Source organism: Thamnophis sirtalis, unplaced genomic scaffold (assembly GCF_051295495.1).
Source record: "Thamnophis sirtalis isolate CommonGarterSnake01/CBP01778 unplaced genomic scaffold, rThaSir2_p1.2 scaffold_8, whole genome shotgun sequence".
Taxonomy (NCBI): Eukaryota; Metazoa; Chordata; class Lepidosauria; order Squamata; family Natricidae; genus Thamnophis; species Thamnophis sirtalis.
The window spans coordinates 57,732,082-57,747,466 of NW_028261388.1; the positions used below are offsets into that span (position 1 = coordinate 57,732,082).

At 45.8% G+C, this 15,385-nt stretch overlaps 1 protein-coding gene across 1 annotated transcript in view; it reads left to right on the top strand.

Annotated features, from left to right (window-relative positions):
* NDP (norrin cystine knot growth factor NDP) overlaps positions 1-15,385 on the top strand; it is a 31,183-nt gene that overhangs the window by 8,988 nt on the left and 6,810 nt on the right. The window lies entirely within an intron of this gene.

Below are 15,385 nucleotides of genomic sequence, written 5' to 3' on the forward strand. Positions count from 1 at the left end.
TTTGATTTTAATTTAAAAAGGAAGATTTTACACTGAATATATGTTTACTTCCTATATCTAGTCTGTGTGTATTGATTGTCACATTCTTGCTTCTTTAAAAAAAACTGGTTCCACATTTTAAAAGAGTTGCTCAGTGATATCAATGGTTTCTAATTGTTCTAGAAGCTTCTAAATTTTAATTAAAATTAGATAGTTTCTAATCACCTATAAGCCTGTTCAAAGATTTTTTGGAAACATGTCTGGTTAGTGAACAGAGTGGGGAAATGAGAGGTACTGTTTTCTTCAGTAGAAAGGGCTTCCACCACTCTCCCAAGTTCACATGTTACCAAATGGTGATCAAACTTGTGAATTGCTAGAACTCTTTTTTAGGCAGGCTGATTGTTAACCAAAGGAGAAAGGCTGAAGGCTAAGGGAACAATTGGATGTGATTAGGAAACTCAATTCTCTTCAGTGTATCTCACCCATGAAGACAGATTTGGCTTGATTAATATTTACACACTGGAGGGAAAAACAACCTCTGGGTTCAGGTTTTTCTAAAGCATCAAAGAAATACTAATTTTTCATTTTGTAAAAATTATAAATTCTAGCAGAATCTCATTCTCTCATTTAGTTAGAATGTAAAGTTGTTTTGTGAATCAGCTTAGACTTTAAAATAATAATATTTTAGCATTTCATAATAGCAAAAGTTTGGAGGTGTACGAAAGCCAAACTTTATTCACCAAAATTAAAAGACATCCAGTCTTCAGAAGTTATGTTATATTTTCAGATTATAGAAGATGAAGTGTCTGTAGTTTGAAAATTCCTTTTGTTGTCTTACAAATCTTTATCTCACACAAAACCATTAGTAGTCATTTTACTACCCAAAAGAAGCTGAAGAAGGAAAGCTCTGATACTCACATATAAGAAAAGAGAGCAGTATTTGTCAGTTGTGTGATAATGTTGATTATGTCCATATTGGATATACTTGCAAGTCCTGATATTGAAACTTCAAGCTTATTAGACATAAGACATGGCATTCCCCTGGGAATTGTAGTCTCAGATGGCTACTATTTTGTTTCTTGAAAAGATGGTTTTAGCTATATCTAGGACCACTAATGAACATTGCCCAGTTTCATCCCACTATTAGCAGTATGGGTTTTCAATGAAAAAGTACTGTGTTTTCTAGGGACATCCCAGGGTCTAATTAATAGTACCCTTAAGGGTCATATTATAGCATGCTTCAACCCAATGAGCAGGAGTGGGATTTCCAGGAGAGGGTCCAAACAAGTATTGAGTATACCATTTGCTACTCCTTATATTGTACTTCTATACAATAATTATGATGAAACTTGTGGTAGAATCTTGCACAAATTTTTTTCATGGCATCAGTAACTGATTTAAATCTGGTAGGATTTGTTGTTGTTAGTGGCAAAGTTGTGTTCGACCCATCATGGTCCCATGGACAATGTTCCGCCACACCTTCTTGTCCTCTACCATCCTCTGGAGTCCATTTAAGCTCATACCTACTGCTTCGGTGACTCCATTCAGCCATCATTCTCTGTAGTCCCCTTCTTCTTTTGCCCTCATTCTTTCCCAGCATTAGGCTCTTCTCCAGTGAATCCTTCCTTCTCATTAGGTGGCCAAAGCATTTGAGTTTCACCTTTAGGATCTGGCCTTCTAAAGAGCAGTCAGGGTTGATCTCCCCTAGGACTCCCCTAACAGGGAGGTGACACGTGGCTGGATCCAGAGGATTGTTAACACCTCTCTACGGGAGGGATCCTTCCTGCACCCCCTAAAGGATGCGGTGGTGAGACCCCTCCTTAAGAAACCTTCCCTGGATCCAGCCATCTTAAATAACTACCGTCCAGTCTCCAACCTCCTGTTTGTAGGGAAGGTTGTTGAGAAAGTGGTGGCCTTTCAACTCCAACGGACCTTGGATGAAGCAGATTATCTGGATCCCTTTCAGTCGGGGTTCAGGCCTGGTTAAGGTACTGAAACTGCTTTGGTCACGCTGATCGATGATCTCTGGCAGGCCAGGGATAGAGGACATTCCTCTATCCTAGTGCTTCTTGACCTCTCAGCGGCTTTCGATGCCATCGACCATGGTATCCTTCTGCGGCGGTTACTGGAGGTGGGAGTGGGAGGCACCGTTTTATGGTGGTTCTCCTCCTACCTCTCAGACAGGTCACAGTCAATGTTGGTTGGAGGACAGAGATCGACCCCTAGGCCCCTCAAATATGGGGTGCCGCAGGGCTCGGTCCTGTCCCCCCTCCTATTTAATATCTACATGAAGCCGCTGGGTGAGATCATACGCCGGCACGGGATCAAATATCATCAATATGCGGATGATACTCAATTGTATCTGTCCGCCCTGTGCCAACTCAGTGAAGCAGTGGAAGTGATATGCCAGTGCCTGGAGGCTGTCAGGGTCTGGATGGGAGCGAACAAGCTTGCACTCAATCCAGACAAGACCGAGTGGCTATTGATGCTGCCTCCCAAGGACAGTCCAGACATTCCACCTCTTAGCCTGGGGGGGTGAAATTATACACCCCTCGGAGAGGGCCCACAATTTGGGTGTCCTCCTGGACCTGCAGCTGACATTAGAACACCATCTGTCAGCTGTGACCAGGAGGGCTTTTGCCCAGGTTCGCCTGGTGCACCAGTTGCGGCCCTATCTGGACCGGGAGGCACTTCGAATGGTCATTCATGCCCTCATCACCTCAAGACTGGATTACTGTAATGCACTCTACATGGGGCTACCCGTGAAGAATGTTCAAAGACTGCAGTTGGTCCACAATGCAGCCGCGCGAGCGATATTGGGTGTACCTAGATATACCTATGTTATACCCATCCTCCACGAGCTGCACTGGCTCCCTATTGGTCTCCGAATGCGCTTCAAGGTGCTAGTCATTACTTTTAAAGCCCTACATGGTTTAGGACCTGGCTACCTGAGAGACCGCCTCCTGCCACATACCTCCCAATGACCAACTAGATCTCACAGGTTGGGCCTCCTCCAGGTGCCGTCGACCGGACAATGCCGGCTGGCGACTCCCCGGAGGAGAGCCTTCCCTGTAGCTGCGCCGGCCCTGTGGAACGATCTACCTATAGAGATCCGGACCCTTACCACTCTCCTGGCCTTCCGTAAAGCCACCAAGACCTGGCTGTTCCGACAGGCCTGGGGCTGTTGATCAATGTCCAGCCCCACCTACACTGAATGGATGATGTGCAATTTTAATAATGTACCTTTATTTTTAAATTTTTAAATGTTTTTTATCTGTCTGTAAGCCGCCCAGAGTCCCTAGGGAGTGGGCGGCATACAAATTTTATTAAATTGGAAATTGGAAATTGGAAATTGGACTGATCATTTTGGTTGTTTTACAGTCCAACTGCAAAATCTGATAGAAAAAAGGCATATTTTAGCAGACTAGCATTGATTTCCAGAAAATGTATAGGCACATGATAGTTATTGAAGAATCTATATACTAGAGGAGTCCCTTAATCTGAGTTTCCAATAGAAGGACATGCTGCCATTGACATTTCTATGTGGCTTATGTACATATCAAATATGTCAAAAAACACCAGTTGCGTGGCTTTGAACCAGTCACTCTTTGTCAGCCCAACCCATTTCACAGGATTGTTGTGGTAAAACCAGGAGGAGGAAGGAGTATCATGCATATTTGCTACCTTGCATTACTTGTAAAATAATGAAGGCAGGATTAAAAAAACAATCTAAAGAAATATGTGAAAACTTGAAACCTATATCTCCCACATGTTTATTTTTTCCATTCCTCCATGAATAAAGACTATAGTACAATGGATGATCCCGTGAACTCTAGTTTAAAACTCTGCACAGCTGATGCCAGTCTCTCAGTGAGGAAGTTTGACCAATGGGCTGAGGCAGAAGAGATTTTCCAAATGCCCAGACCTTAAAATATAACCTCCTCACCTCACTCATTTGGGATATGACTTCAGTTCATGCTTTGCAGCAGAAAACCCCAGGTTGAATCTCTGGCATTGCCAATCTGACATGGAAACCTCCCATCTAAACTCACACCATACTAAACTATGTTGGACAAGGGCTTGTGGTCTGACTCAGCAGAAGACAAACAGCTTCCTTGATTCCTAACAGGATTTGCAAAGACATTTTTCTGCCTTCTCCTAGTTCCTCCATTTTAGGAATAGAGTAGAGAATAATTATTGTCCAGGTGTGATTGGACACACAAGGAACATAAGCTGCATTAGTGTACACACAAACAACAAAGTATTATAATCAAAATACCACCAATAAGAGAAGGTAGTAGAAAAGATGAGAAAGATGATTCTGATATTCACTTTTCTATTAAATGTTTATTAAATGTTTTAATAGTATCCTTTCTATGAAGATCCTGATTCAGTTCTTAGATCCATTCTTTCTGCTACACATTCACTTTCTATTTTCAAAACAACTGCATTGTGAAGGACAAAAGCTACTGACAAGTTTAAAATGGGATTTGACATTTGGATGTCCCAAGTCCTTCTTTGTGACCATGAAGAGAGACAAAATAGGTTTACTAGTAACAAGTATCAAATTAAGATATCACATTTGATACTATTTTTCCTGGAGATAACTAAGAGGAGGTTATGAAAGATGTTAAGTGAATCATCAGCAAGACATAGTTTATTCCAAAGTGCCTCGTGAAGATGTAACTATAGCCCCTGCACTCAGGCCTAGCAATTGTTCACTAGAATTTAGCAAAATGGCTTCAAGTAAAATGCTGTCTTCAAGGAAAATACCCCCCCCCCCAAAAAAAACCTCCCGAAGAAAGGATTGCAGGTGGATTCCATCTTTATGTTGGAAATACTAAATAGCCATGACAGGACAGCATAAAGATATAAGCCAAAAGACCCACCCTTCAGTTGTAGACAATTTGATCAAATTCTGTGCTTATGCAGAATATTGTTTATACAATCGTAGATTAGTATTCATAAATTGTAGGCCAAATGTTCAACAGGCTTAAAGCAATTTGGGGTATTGTAGCCAGTTTTCCATGCATCTATATCAGAGAAGATTGAACCAAGTGTTGAATTTAGTGTCCATACAAAATTGTGTCAGAGTGGAGAGTGACCCTTTGTTATTTGTTTAGAAGTATACTTTATCTATTTTCTCCTCTTTGCCTCTGAATGAATCACAGCTGCTTTATAATTTCATTGGGCATTTTATAATTGGGCTATAAAATGAGTTTCAAATTCTTGCCCAACCAATCCTCAGCAATATACAAATGCTGCAATAAGGAAAAAAGAAAAAGAAAAGGAAGAGAAAAATAAGCATATAATGTAATTTTTATTCAGTGGCAAAGGACAAAATCTATTTGGTATGCATTTTGCTCTTTTCCCAAAAGGCAATATATTTCATGGGAAATATATGAAGATTCATCTGGCTCCTAATGTGAATATTGCAGGCTGATAAAGTGTAAATAAATGAAAGGTGGGATTCTCTTGCATGTTGCATCAATTAAATGACTGTATGGAGTCTTTGTTATTCATAAGGGATGCATTTTATCATGAATTTAATTTTGGATTGGTAGAAGGATATACTTGCCCTCACAAACCACTATTCTTGGGTAACATGTGAAGCTGTAGGTATGTGACTATGTAGGAGATACATTATATAGTATATGGGTGGATGTTATTCAGGTATATATGTATTCCATGTATGTGTATAGGTATATGATGACTTATGTATTTCTGGGTCTACATGCATTCTTATGACTGAATTGTCCCTTGAAGAACTGTTTTGGCTGCAATATAGCTCTTTTGGCTTCATGCAGAAATAATTGCATGTAGTTATGGCAATGTGTACATGGATTCAATTGACCCAAATGTAGGAGCTCAGTAGGAAACCATGAGTTACTTTGCACAGCAGACTGTCTTGATTGGTTTCCTTTCTTGATAAGGGCCTTAACAGATCCTTACTGGGAGAGACACCTGCATGACTTCAAAATTTCTTGCCATTCAGATTTTGCGGACAAAAGTGGGCTGCTTGTTCTGATTCAAGCAGAAATAACAGTGATGTCAAAAGTTATATGCATTTATGGAAGATTTCTTTCATGCGCTAAAACATAATTGAAAAAACATGTTGTGCTATGAAGGAAGAAATATAAATTGGGAGAGCTCTCTCCAATCATATGTTTGCCAAATAAATCTGAGTGTCAATTTCAATTTCTAACTCATGCCTCATATTTAGGTGTTTTATGTATCCCTGAAACTATTTGGGAGAAAAGAAAATGTAATATCTTAGATATAATGATTATGTAAAGGAAAAACTGAATTTAATAATCTTGGAGCCAGCATTCTCTGCCAAGTTGTTTACTGAGTTGGGATTTGATGAGAAGCCAAAACACACTCTTCTAAAAACTCTTTATTGTGTTACAAGTTTGGGGTTGAATTAAAGCCATTTCTACAGTTAATATACATCAAATGTTTATTAAGTTTGTTGCATTTCCCTTTTGAATCTACAGGTAAACTGTTGGGCTCTAAAAGGACAACTTGGAGAAACTGTACAGCCAGAATGATTGTGCAATCTTCATTGTCCCAAACAGATATGATGGAAGAGGATATCCACTACTTTTTTTAATTTGAAATGACTTTCCAGTTTTCCATTATATGCAAAACCATCATATCCCATTGTACCTACAACTTGTTCAATAAAAAGCAATAAAAGTATAAAGGGCAAAAGACTATCTTAGTAATAGATAAATAAGCCCACTTCATTAAAAAAAATAGTGTCATTAAATTAATTAAACAAAAAAACCACATATAAAAGCCTTAATAACATATGACTTTCAGAATATATATAAAAATCAGGAAAATTATACAATAAAGAAAACAGTTCCAAGAGTTACTTATTGCTCAAATGTCTTTCTTGTTCAATATTTTTGAAACATGTTTTAAATATGAGAGATGGTGATTTCTAATAGGACAATTAGCCCTCTATATTTGAAAGGGGGAAGTAAGAGGATGCCTGGGAGGCATATGCCTCCTTTCCTGGTATCTACATGTTTAGATTATGTATGTGTGTTAATTTATAAAGGAGGCCTAACAATATACAGCTGTATGAGTATAGAGAAGTACATAAAGTAATTAAACCAGACTTCAAAGTAAATCATAATAGTTGTTTGATAATAGTTGTTTGTCATTTAGCTAGAGATTGTGGGTCTTTAGGGCATGTAACAAAAAGACTGCAAAAGACTGCTGGGGAGCCTAATGATTGCTTTTGCAAAGATAATGATTGGGCTGCATTATGTTGATGATGATTCATCACACAGTCAACCAGATGTTCAGACTGGATTTGGCATTTTTCTCTGCCTATTGAATCCTTTCCAAGAACCTGGGATAGGCAGATATGGATGTTTGAGGGTGTTACATATATCATGGAGGATGTAAACTGTTTCAAGTAAAACTGCCTTTTGCAATTGACTGATGTGAATTTTTCAATGGTATTCAAGTGTTGTTTTGGGATTGCAGCGAAGCCATCTATTATTATTGGTACTACCTTTGCTCTCTTTTGCCACAGTTCTATTTCTATTTGCAGGTGTTTATATTTTGTTATTTTTTCCAGTTCTTTCTCTTCTCTTCTGCTGTCTCCAGATACTGCCACATCCTATTATTTTCACTATTATTGTAATATACAAAATGAAAACAATAAATGTTACCACACCATACAAAACAATATATAAAAATGGAAAAAAGAGAAAGGAAAACTATTATAATACATGGTGACAGCATATATCCTGGGAGTCTTGGAGGCACAGTGGTTAGAATGCTCTGCCTACAGCCTGGAGTTCAATCCTGTCTGGCTCAAGATTGACTCATTGTTCCAACCTTCCAAGGTTGGTAAAATCAGGACCAGATTATTGGGGACAAATTGCCAGCAGAGAGAGTGATATAAAGCAATGTGGAGTGGTATATAAATCTAAGTACAAGAGATGCGGTGGCTCAGTGGCTAAGATGCTGAGCTTGTTGATCAGAAAGATTGGCAGTTTGGCTGTTTAAATCCCTAGCACTGTGTAACGGAGTGAGCTCCTGTTATTTGTCCCAGCCTCTGCTAACCTAGCAGTTCGAAAGCATGTAAAAATTCAAGTAGAAAAATAGGAACCACTTTTGGTGGGAAGGTAACAGTGTTCTGTGCGCATTTGGTGTTTAGTCCTGCCGGTCACATGACCACTGGCTCTTCAGCTTTGAAACGAAGATGAGCACTGCCCCCTAGAGATGGAAACAATAGCACATATGTGCGAGGGGAACCTTTACCTTTATTTTATAAGTCTAAGTGCTGTTGCTATTGCTATATATTAAATCTTATTAAACATGCATGAAGTAATATTGGTCAATCTTTCCATTAATTCAAGGAAGCAGCCACTTCGAAGCTCACATTTTCAAGTAGGAAGTAGCAGTAGTTTTTCAGTGAAAGTACAATCAGTCCTTTTCAATATTCTTTGGTCTGACACTTTCCCTACTAAATTATTAGGAACATTTTAAAATAGCTTTTGAAAAAGTTTCAGAAATTGTAGAAGCTGCTGCTATTGCCTCTTTCTTTCTTATCTCTCCATACTTTGCAGCCTTCCTGGTTTTCTATGGTTCTGGAAGAAGAAAAAAACCCACAAGCAAAATTCCCCCATATGTGTTTCAATGGGATTTAATTAAGGTGTGGAAAGCCATGTAAACTGCAGAGTGCTATAGAAAGGGTACAATATGGAAGACAGAAGAGTGTCTTCAGTCATCTCATAAGGAGGAGAAGTGCTAGAATAACATGTTCTGTAGCTGTAGTAGAATAGTTTCCCCATCAAACTGAATGAGAAGTAGGGATGGTGGGGTACAAAATTGACATAGCATTAGCTTTCACTAAGTTGCTGGCATCCTGCATTCCCAATACTTTACTGAGCCAATTTAATTATGACCCAACCGTTGAGTAGAATGTCTGCAAGGGTAATGCTGCAGGTTGGGTTTTTACTTCTTGATGGCTTCCTGGTACCACATAGCACTTCTCCAAGCTTTTTCAGTTTTGGAAAGATGGCTTTGCAACTTTCTTTCTCATGAGAAGTTTGAAAACAAATTACTGTGAAAATGCTCAGCAAGCTAAGGATGAGGATAAGGTGAATTGCTAGTTCAGTATTGTGCAATTGGCTGAAAGAAACACTGTTTAGTTTCCGAAGAGAAAGTGTGGGAGGAGTAACCATTGGGTATTAACCTAATCTTGATTGCCTATTGGAGATTGAGGAAATCTTTGGAAGCCACACCTCCTGCTGGTCCGGTGGCTACCCACTTTAACCTCAATCTCGGCCTAATTGGAGTGATTTTCCTGCTCTCCTTTCCATCCGAGATTCAGGAGTTGTTTTTTTTTTTTTTACTCTCAAGAAAAGCCTCAGCAAGGGATTTCAATTTAAATTGACCTCACCTGCCTTCTGCTGTGCTCCAGCTGCTCATCAAGCCTCGGCTTGCCAGAGCGCGCGATTAGAAGCCTGCAGGGCCACCCGTTTTTCCCAAAGGGGGTGGAGGCCCCAGGAAGGGCCAGGATCACAGAAAAACTTACAGACAAAGATTGGAGGAGCCCAGGGAAGCCGGAGAACCCAGAACCCTTCCAGGATTGCAAAGAGGCTTCCACCGGAGGAAGGAAGGAGACTCCAGACGGCACCAGCTGCCTCCATTTTGGATTGTCGCCATTTTAGGAGCACGTGGGAGTGTGTAAACAGTGTTCCGACACTGAAAGCACTCACAAGGCCGTAGGAAGCTGGAAGAGGCTTCCTTTCTGCTCTGCCCCGCTGGTGATCCGGGGGGAAATTCAGGGCCTTGCCTGCCGGCAGCAGCAGAGCCTGCAAGCAATCAGAGAGAGGCGGAGCCTATCCCTAGGAAGGGAATTTATTTCAGCCGGCTGCAGAAGGAGCACGTGGGTGAGCAACAAACCGTGAGTAATGGCAGAGGCGACTAGGAGCAAAAACTCTAGGCCCAGAGCCCCGGGGGGTGTGGATCCAGAGGAAGGGTCCTCTAGAGCGATTTCCCCTGCTCCCAGAGGCAGATCCCCATCTAGGAGGGACAAAGCCAGGACACCCAGGAATCCATCCCCCAGGAGGGAAACCAGAGCAACCAAGGCCTCGGCCAGGGACTACAGGGCAACCATCAGCCCTTCCCCCCCCCAGATCTCGCTCCCCACGCAGGGCCTCTGCCCGGGCTGTACGCAGATCTCCATCCCCAGCCTCTCCAGGGGGATCTCTGAGAAGGCACAGCTCTCTTTCTCCTCCTCTCTCCCCTGCTCCCCTACTGGATTCGAGAGCGGATCCCTTTGGCCGCAGAGCAGCCAGCCCAGCCCGGCCTCGCCTAGCACCTCTATCCCCTGAACCCAGGGAATATTCCCAACCACCAGAGCTTCAGCCTCAGCTGCCTGATCTAACCAGCAGCTTTCAAGACATGTTTGCCAGAGCGTTGGCCCAGGTTATGGCTTCTAGCTTAACTCAGCAGCCACAGGCTCCCAGGAGCAGGGCCCCCCAGGATCCCCCCAGAGGGCTGAGCGATCGCCCTAGCACCTCGGCTGCAAGGGAAGCCAGGTCTCCCTCCCCATCCACGGCTAGTGAGGCATCCGACCTCGAGGAAGGGGAACTAAAGGATGTGGGGTTTTCGGAGGATGAGGTCCCCCAGGGGGAGGAGGATTCCACCGTAGCGGGCCTTTCCCCCCCCTCCTTGTTCAGCTCCCTTTTACGCAAGGCAGTAGCCACAGCTGATCTGGATCCACCCTCGGATCCCCAACCCGCAGCTGAGTCCTCGGGCAAGGGCAAAAGCAAGAAGAAGAAAGGGCCCTTCCATAGGCCCCCCGTAGCTAAGGAAGAAATCCCCACCCCAGATATGTTTATGGAGGTGCTCAAATCTCAGTGGGTAAAGCCAGGGTCTTTTCCAACCCCAGGGGGGAATGAAAGAAGGTTTTATAATCTTAACCAAGCCTTTGCCCAAGCCTTGCAGGTTCCGGAAGTGGATAACCCGGTGGCAACCTTGGCATCTTCCTCAACGGTCGTAGCAGGAGACACCGCTAATTGCCTCAAGCCTGAGGATAAGAGAGCAGACATTGTTCTGCGCAAGACGTTCCAGGCCATCACCTGGCCTATCAGAGCGGCCGCCTCTGCCTCCTTTTTTAATAGGTCCACGGTCCTGTGGCTGGAGCAACTGAGGGATAGGACCCCAGCCTCTGAAGTGCGACTCCTGCAGGACATCTCCAAGATGCTTGCGGCAACGCAGTTCTCGGCGGACGCCACCTTGGACACGGTAAAGTATGCGTCACGTGCTATGTCTTCTTCAGTTGCTTCTAGGCGACTATTCTGGCTACGTCACTGGCAGGCGGAATCCCGAATGAAGTGGCACCTAACCGGCGCGGATTACACCGGGGACAAGTTATTCAGGACGGCGCTGGAGCCTCTCCTTGTGGAGGATAAAAACAAGCGGAAGATCCTCCCGTCAACGAACAAGCGGTCGGATTTCCGCCATGCACCGTACCCTAGGAGGACCTCCTACAGACCACCTGAGGGAGACAGCCAAGGCCAGAGGTACCAAAACCCCAGATTTCAGAGGCAGGGGGATAGACAATTTCAGAACAGATTCAGGGGCCAACACCAGGGGAAGCGGCCCTTTCGTGGAGGAGGCGGTCGTCCCTTCCGCAGATTCAAGTGATCCGCCCCCGGATCACCCCATCGGCGGTCGCCTCTCCATGTTTGCGGATGCCTGGGAGCATATCACATCGGATGAGTGGGTTCTCCAGACGGTAAGGCTCGGGCTTCGCCTGGAGTTCCGCTCCCTTCCTCCCAGTAGGTTCCGCACCTTCTCCTCCACCTCAGACCCAAACAAGAGGGCCCTTAAGGCCAAGGCCTTTAAACATCTCCTCGACATCAAGGCCATCGAGAGGGTCCCAGAGGGGGAAAAAGGGGGTCAGGATTTTATTCAAACCTCTTCCTAGTGCCCAAAAGCTCGGGGGGTTGGAGAGCCATCCTGGACCTTAAGTTACTCAACTCCAGGGTGGTATACCGTAAATTCAAAATGGCTTCTCTAAGATCCATCCTGGAGGGCATCCGGCCGGGCGACTTCCTTGCCTCCATCGACCTTACAGAGGCATACCTGCATATCAGGATCGCCCCGGAACACCGTAAGTTTCTGAGGTTCTCCCATGAGGGGGACCATTTCCAATACAGAGCCCTGCCCTTTGGGTTGGCCTCAGCCCCCAGGACTTTCACCAAGGTGCTAGCTGCAGCTGCTGGTCACCTACGTTCCCTCCCTGTCCGTTTATTTTGTTACCTTGATGACATTCTCGTCCTGGCCAGGTCCTCTGCTTCAGCTGCAAGGGATCTGAATACTACCATTCGACACTCTCAGATCCCTGGGGTTCTCCATTAACCTGGAGAAGAGCCACCTCGTGCCCTCCACCAGGCTGCTTCACCTAGGGTCCATTATCGACTCTGTAGCGGGGGAGGTGTTCCTCTCTCAGGATCGGAAGGACAGCATCGTTAAGATGATTCATGAGGTTCGCAAGTCACGCTCTGTCCCTGTAGTTCTTCTTTCCAGGCTCCTGGGAAAGTTCATCTCGTGCATAGGGATCATCCCCTGGGCCCGACTGCACGCCAGGGAGCTCCAGTGGTTCCTGCTACCACATCAGAAGTCCGGGACAAGCGACGCGACCTTCAAGATCTGAGTATCACCCCAAGTGCTGCTATCTTTCCACTGGTGGCTGTCCCCAGCTCTGAACAGAGGCTGCCTCTTCAGAGATCCACCAAGAATGACACTCACCACCGACGCAAGCCTCTTCGGCTGGGGGGCCCACCTGGAGAACCAGATCGCCCAAGGTCGATGGACTCCAACAGATCTAAAGCACAACATCAACTGGTTGGAGCTCAGGGCCATCCACCTAGCCCTCCGACACTTCAAGGACATGGTCAGAGGTCAACACATCCTAGTCCTGACAGACAACGTAGCGGCCAAGGCACACCTGAACAGACAGGGAGGCACCCACTCCAAGGCTCTCCGCGACGAGGCGCTGCGCCTGGGTCACTGGGCGGAGAAACACCTGGCGTCCATCAAGGCGGAGCACATCTCCAGAACAGAGAACCATCAGGCAGATTGGCTAAGCAGAGACGATCGACAACGGAGAGTGGCAACTCCATCCCTCGATCTTCCACAGGATCTGCGAGAGGTTCGGCCATCCGACGGTGGATCTGCTTGCGACACCGCACAACGCCCAGCTACCAAAGTTCATCTCGAGGTTCCCAACCCCGGGAGCCATGGACACGGATGCCCTACGCTGCAGCTGGCCACCAGGTCTTCTCTACGCCTTTCCCCCCCTTCCCCTCATCCCCGGGGTTCTGAGGAGGGTGGTAGCGGAGAGGGCAGATCTGATAATGGTGGCTCCCTTTTGGCCGCGCCGCCCCTGGCTGGCAGATCTGGTGGACCTGTCCACAGCTCCTCCCTGGAGGATACCAGCAGGGGAGGTGACGCTTCACCAGGGATCCCTAGAGCACCCAGACCCGGAGTGGCTCCATCTGACCGTCTGGCGCTTGAGCGGGAACAACGGAGACAGGCTCAGTTCTCCGAGGAGGTCATCAAGGTGGTAGAGGCATCCCGGAGACAATCCACCACCCGCATCTACAATGCCTCGTGGGTGGCCTTCTCAGACTGGTGCCGGGGTAAAGACATCTGTCCTACGACTGCCTCGGTTCCTCAGGTTCTGGACTTCCTCCAGGAGGGTCACCAGAAGGGCCTCGCCACCAGCACCCTTAGGCGTCAGGTCTCCGCTCTTTCCACAGTCCTAGGGGGGGGGGTGAACGCTCCCCCCCTATCTCAACACCTGGTTCTCAGGCGTTTTCTCAAAGGGGCGGCGAATTTGAAACCCTCAGCGGTCCATCGATTCCCCTCCTGGGATCTTCCCACAGTCCTCCAGGCTCTAACGGAGGCTCCGTTTGAGCCTCTGAAGGAGGTTTCCCTCCAGCTCCTGACCCTTAAGGTCGTTTTTCTGGTAGCCATCACTTCAGCTAGAAGGGTCTCAGAGATCAATGCCCTTTCCAGCAGAGCAGACCTCTGCACCTTCCTAGAAAACAGGGTCGTCCTCAGACTCGACCCTTCTTTCATGCCCAAGATCAACTCCCCCTTCCACAGAGGGTTAGAGATCATCCTTCCGGATTTCTGTCCCCATCCCTCCGGGGAGAGGGAGAAATCCTGGCATAAGTTAGATGTTAGAAGAGCCCTACGCATCTACCTGAAACGCACAGCTCCCTTTCGACGATCAGAGGCCCTCTTCGTGTCCTTCCAACCTTCCACCCGTGGGGCTAAGGTCTCCTCAGCCACCATCAGCAGATGGATCAGAGCGGCCATATCTCAGGCCTATCAGGCTCGGGGTCTCCAGGTCCCACAGGGTATCACAGCACACTCCACTAGAAGTGCTGCCACCTCAGCCGCCTGGTCTTCCCAGGCTCCCCTAGAAGAGATTTGTCGAGCGGCCGCCTGGGCCTCCCCGTCTCCCTTCATTAGACACTATAGATTGGACGCCTATGCCTCGGCGGACGCTGCCTTCGGCAGGAGGGTCCTTCAGGGTGTCCTAGACACGCAAGGGGGCTCAGGCCTGTCCATTCCCTCCCAGGACAACTAACTTTGGTATGTCCCAATGGTTACTCCTCCCACACTTTCTCTTCGGAAACTGGCAGTTGGACTTACCTGAACTGCATGTTTCGACGAGAAGTGTGGGAGGAGTCACTTCCCGCCCGTTATGGCGACCTTCGCCGTGAAGCAGGGCCTGAGCACGTCCAGGTTCAAGCAACAGCTAGGAAGAATTGGTATTGGCTGTTTCTTTTTGCTTCCTTTCAGATACCGTTCAGATGTTCGGTTAAAGTGGCTAGCCACCAGACCAGCAGGAGGTGTGGCTTCCAAAGATTTCCTCAATCTCCAATAGGCAATCAAGATTAGGTTAATACCCAATGGTTACTCCTCCCACACTTCTCGTCGAAACATGCAGTTCAGGTAAGTCCAACTGCCAATTTACCCAGATACAATAGCATTTCTGGAATGGCTTTGGAGAAGACTGGGTAGGTGCTTTATTTTTCTCTGTACATCAGTTTGTATACTAAACCATATTATTTCTAAGAACTGACCTCATGTTCACAGAAAAATTAACTTTGTGAACAGAATTTATGTACTTTTTTCCCTTCCTACTGGAGTGTCCAACTTCTAGATTTCTGTTGGAAAGAAAATGAGCCACTTAACTCTTCATATTGCATTCCTTGATGGAGATAAAGAATGTGGGGGAGATACCGAGCAGATGGAATAGAGGATGTAGCTCTGTCCTTGAATAATGAAGTCACTGGGGAGAGTCTCTTTTCTTGATGGTTGCCTGGATAGCAAGAAATGACAGCTC